Raw genomic sequence first — 5,300 nt, 5'->3', positions numbered from 1 at the left:
AACCAACAGCCTTGGAGGAGAAGCGAGAAGAAGACCTGGTTATCGGTCACACCCCTCTTTGGTGCACACCAGGTGAACGGGCCCCCCTCATTCTAGCTTTGGTTTGATTTATCTACTGCACAGTAAAAAGTGTCAACTGTGTTCAAAGCGTATCGATTTAGAAGCACAATTCTTTTTCAACGGTGTGTAAAGCTATTGATACGAACTGCCGTGCTACTGGTCAGACACTGAACAATACTCGTCACTCTGTCTGCTTGCACTCGCCACTTGCAGTGAAACGGTCGATGGCCTTGTTTGGAATGACACGCCAGCAGCGGCTCCATGTGTGAGGCTCGTTGGTCTAGGGGTATGATTCTCGCTTCGGGTGCGAGAGGTCCCGGGTTCAATTCCCGGACGAGCCCAATCTTTGGCCGTCTTTTTGCCTGTTTGGCTGCGTGATTTGGCTTTTTTGGCACTACCGCCTAAACCAGGCAGGCTGTATTTGAAAAAGTTTTGTATGGAACACTGATAGTGCTAGGTATTATCTGCAATATTGCTGAATTAAGCATTGTTCTATCTTTTGTAGGTGTTGTGCAATAAGGCTATTCACAGTTGGGAGCGTTCATTGTGCTACCAGTATCAGATCGCCTTGTTCGGGGCATGTCTACATTGACACATATAAAAATCGATCCATGTCAAAATCAAAACATTGTAGTTAAATAATTATCACAGCAATAAAGATTCATATAGATCAAACTGGTGTTCGAAATTAATCATTATTAAAACAAACACAAGCTCTGGAAATGCACACAATGCTTTCCATTGAAATCCGGAAATTTCCGGTGATATAACTTCGCTCTATTTGTCACTGCGGTTAGTACAGGTACCCATTAGTTTGAATTATTTATAATATTACTAGTTCTATTTCCGGTGCAACTTTGCTCAACATTTGACACCTTCGGTAGCAAAGGCTAAAACCACAACGTGGGGAACTATTGACAGCCATTATTACCTGTTGGGTGGCAATAGCGTCGCCAGGGGCTGTGCTCGATGGATCGATCCGTGCTTCGATGGGCCTCAAATCGCGGTGCATGACGCCACCGAATGTTATCATGTCCTACACTCAGCACGCAACCGGCAGCACACCGGTGACGGTTGTCCGAAAACTAATTATAGTCTTTGCTTTACAGTTGACACGTGTCAGGTATTATGCCGGACACTGAACTGGTCATATTATTAAACACGCCGCCACCGCCCGGTGTTGCAGATAAAAGCAGTAACAAATGCGGTCAGCTCTGTTTCGATTAAAGGAATGATTAGAGCAATGCTTCTTCTTTTGTTGTGGCTGCAGGAGAAAAAAAACTATATCAAACTGCTGCCAAAGTGACGGAACAGAAATTGGATTTTATTCTGGCAATCCGAACAAAGAACTGCAAATAAAAGAAATCCTCACGGATCAGTGTATTATCGAACTCGTTCATGCAGCAGAACAAGCCCCCTGATTTCCATTTTTACTCAACCCTATCGAACGCTTCCACAGTGCGAACGGAGAATAAAGTAGCGAAAAGAATGGCAAAATTATGCTCCGAATCACCCGGAGGCAGTCTTCCGGAGAGATTAATAAAAAGACAAAATCCCACAATCAGCAGAAATTGGATTCAACCGAAGCCAGCACCGAGCGGCCTTCCATATATCCTCACTTCTAATGACTCTGGACTTGAGCAAGGTCCTCCGTAGCCTGGCCTTGCTTGCCAGCCAATCGGCTGATCGGTCTCTGCTGCTGTAGACCCGGCCGCCGGACGACGACGGTCTGCCAAGATGGTCCACTACCGACTAGCATGGGCAGTGCCTACTCCCTTCACGTTAGACAATCGACCATTATCTAGAATAAATTACACTTCCGATAACTTTATCTGAAAAAGGGTAATCACATTGCGTCTCACAATCCCGGCGAGTCCTTGGGCTGGCGAGCATCAGGCTGTACCGTTATGACTAGGATCTATAGTTTTGCGCCTCAGGGAAGTGCGTGTTTCGTGGTAAGCGGTTTGAGCCCATACCAACTAACTACTAACATCGCCACCCTGCACACCGACCTACCCTGCCAACCAGTTAAGCTAACTCGTACCGATATCGGAACTAGATTACATTAGTTATTTCCATCTAGTAGATTCAACAACCGGGCTATAGCGCACACAAGCTGCCGGTCGGTGTGGCGGGGGAAGGAATCAAGTATTTATTTACTTCACGAACTGTAGTATACAGTCGAACAAAGCAGACCAGTGTCACAGGCGGACGGTCGTATGAAAATAGTCCCATAAATTGGTACAGATTTTCCAAGTTTGGAATTATTTATAGTTAGATTGGATGTTTGGTTCGTCTTTCACTGTAGGGACTTGTCACTGCTGCACTGGTGGGTTAAGAACAGCTTCGCTGTACTTCGAAAGAGTCCTTCAGATTAAATCTTTTTTACAACTGCTATTAGAGTGGGTATCGATCAAGGGGCTGATATAACGTCAAGTTTTTGTTCCTCACATAAAAAGACGGTAAACGTGAAACGATTTCACAAAACGAAATTATCTAACCATTTTTGCAATTTCGCGTATTTTGCCTAAATTGCCTGCCTGTCATTGGCTAGTCCTGCAAAAAATAATTCTCACTCGGTTTTTTTTTACATTTTGCAGTTAGTCTCTTTTAAAAAGTTGGTGCCTATATAAACAATTTCTGCGTTCTTCATTTGAAGCCACAGGCGGTGATCTACACTTGGGCAAACACTAGAGCCGGGCACGTGGTCGCAATTGTAATCTACTGTTTATCTATGTTTACAAATAAGTCTGTTGTTTCTCAAAGAAGCAATATGGGCCCTTTGCTATTCATATTATTCTCTAACGATGTAGTTATGCTACCAGAAGTCAGCTGCACGCTTATCTATGTCGAGGATCTTAAATTGCTTCTCATCGTGCGCCCCATCGACGATTGTCGTCAGAAAATTCAATTTGCTTTTAATCTTAGGCTAAAAAAACTGAGGTGCCATCATTTACACTGTTACAAATGTGCGAAGCAGAGGCGCGAAGAGCATATTGATTAAAAATCCATGTGGAATTCATTATATTATTATTATTTCCTTTATTATTATTATTTAATTATTCCATCCGACGAATTGTCTTAATGAACTATCTTATTATCTAAATACAAATCGTAACAGTCTATTTTTAAATTCATTGTTTGTCACATTAAAATCAAAGAGGTGCGATACATCATTAAAAACATCCATCATCGCTCGAACAGGCTCATTTAAGGTATAAACTTGTCTACCCAACAGAAGTCTCAGGAACTCTGCACGGCGAAGCTGGTACCCGGGAACGTTCAAATCAATGAGTTCAAGAAGCTTCGGTGCATCAGTATCACCAGTTAACAGTTATCCAGTAAAGATGGCCTTAGCCCGTTTTCTTCGATGTTTTATAGTTTCCATCCCAATCAATGCGCATCGATTTTCGTATGGTGGCAAAATCAGGGCATTATTCCATGGAAAGTTTCTCAGGGCGAACCTCACGAACCTTTTTTGAACGGCTTCAATTCGCGCGGTAGTGGAGCTGTCATAAGGGTCCCATATTACTGAAGCGGTTTCCAGTAACGGTCGAGCAAGACTAACATATAGACATTTCAGTGTATACGGGTCCTTGAATTTGCTGGCAACTTTGCTTAGCGATACTAATTTGCATTCCATTGACTCTACACCACTCAGCAAATTTGTCAAGTAAAGTTTGGAGGAAATGACAATCATCAATGTTGTCAATAACTTTGAACACCTTTAAGTCGTCAGCATAGACTAAACAGGAGCCATTTCCAAGGCAACTGATTGCATCGTTAATGAATAGCGAAAACAAGAGTGGGCCTAAGTTGCTACCTTGTGGCACTGTTAGTAAACCAGCGTGAAACGGACCCACCAATCTTTACCGCCAATTGTCTTCCGCTCACATAAGAACGAAGCCAACCAATAAACGCAGGAGAGCATCCGATTTTGTTTAATTTTGCTAACAGTATCGAATGGTCTAACATACATACATATAACCGGCATGTAGGCGGCATTTGAAAAACACCAACACATAAACCTTCTTACTGCCTTTGGTCTGCTGTTGAAGTACAGCAATCGACCGAATAGGCTATTGGGTGCTGCTGTTTGCTCATCGCAATTTTTTCTTTTATTTTTATTTATTTATACTAGTCTTCGAAATTTTGTACAGACAGTTCTTAATAATTACTTATTCTAAGTTTGAAAGTGTCGTATCCAGATGTAGAACCACACGTCTGTTCTTCTCGAAAGTCGCACACAGAATACTGTTTTTCATTTTTCTAATGCCTACCCGACCTTGTGGGATATGTTGGCCCCACGTCAAAGAATTCTTTTCATAGTTGCTATACATAACGTCTAAATTAGTTGGCGTTTGAGCAGTGCTAACATATAAAATCGTTTTCATCAGATCCTCAAGATAATGAATGAAGACGTTTTATAATTCATACATTACATTTCACCACGTCACTGATATTCATTACAGAAGTAGTCCGAGTAACATTAAAATCATAATCGTCAGAAACAGGTGCGTACGGTGCAATCACAGAACAGAATTGGAAGTAGAAATCCAAACACGTACATGCTACTTTCTACAGATACTAGCGAACCTGGCGGTGGCGAGTCACTTTTTTCCACGAAAACACACGAACGCATACGAATGCACACGAAAGCATGTGAAAGCTGCTATGCGATTGGCAGCGAGCATTCTACTTATATTGCTGTTATTCGCTTCTATGCGAAAACCTTCCCAAAAAAATAAAAACAAAAAAGACTCTGTTACTAGTTTTGATCGCCAAATCGTTCGGACTTCCACTTCTGTTCTTTGGTGCAATGGAAGCCTAAAGAAATCAGCTCGTCGAGTATGCCTTGGTGGTACGTTAAATCGGACTCGACTTAGGAGCTCCGGGCTGTCGATATTACCTCCCAGCAGATTAAAAATAAATAGTCGTTGCAGGAAAGCCCTCTAATGCCAACGTTGGCGGACGTTTTAAAGCGTATCGATGTTCGTAAGGAAGCAGTCGAACCGGATCATCCCAGGGCAGCAATTTCTCAGGTTTTCTTCAAATTTAAATATAGCTGATTTTTGGTAAGTCTTTAATAAGCCCCAACAATATGCCAAAAATCGGCTTTATTGTTAAGCTTTACGTCCCCACCATAAAAAATGAGAGTACTTTTATTGACAGTTTTGGCTCTATCTCCACTGATTTTCATTCCATTTTTATGCAATTGGCCTTTAAAGAACCACATTAGA

The 5,300-nt window shown here is 42.1% G+C and overlaps 1 non-coding gene across 1 annotated transcript; it reads left to right on the top strand.

Moving 5' to 3' along the window:
* The first annotated feature begins 329 nt into the window (after nucleotides 1–329).
* Nucleotides 330–401, top strand: Trnap-cgg (transfer RNA proline (anticodon CGG)). The gene has a single exon. It is a non-coding gene; the product is annotated as a tRNA-Pro (tRNA).
* The last annotated feature ends 4,899 nt before the right edge of the window (nucleotides 402–5,300 follow it).

This window comes from Sabethes cyaneus, chromosome 2 (assembly GCF_943734655.1).
Source record: "Sabethes cyaneus chromosome 2, idSabCyanKW18_F2, whole genome shotgun sequence".
In the NCBI taxonomy this organism is placed as follows: Eukaryota; Metazoa; Arthropoda; class Insecta; order Diptera; family Culicidae; genus Sabethes; species Sabethes cyaneus.
This window is presented reverse-complemented; position numbering and strand designations above follow the sequence as displayed.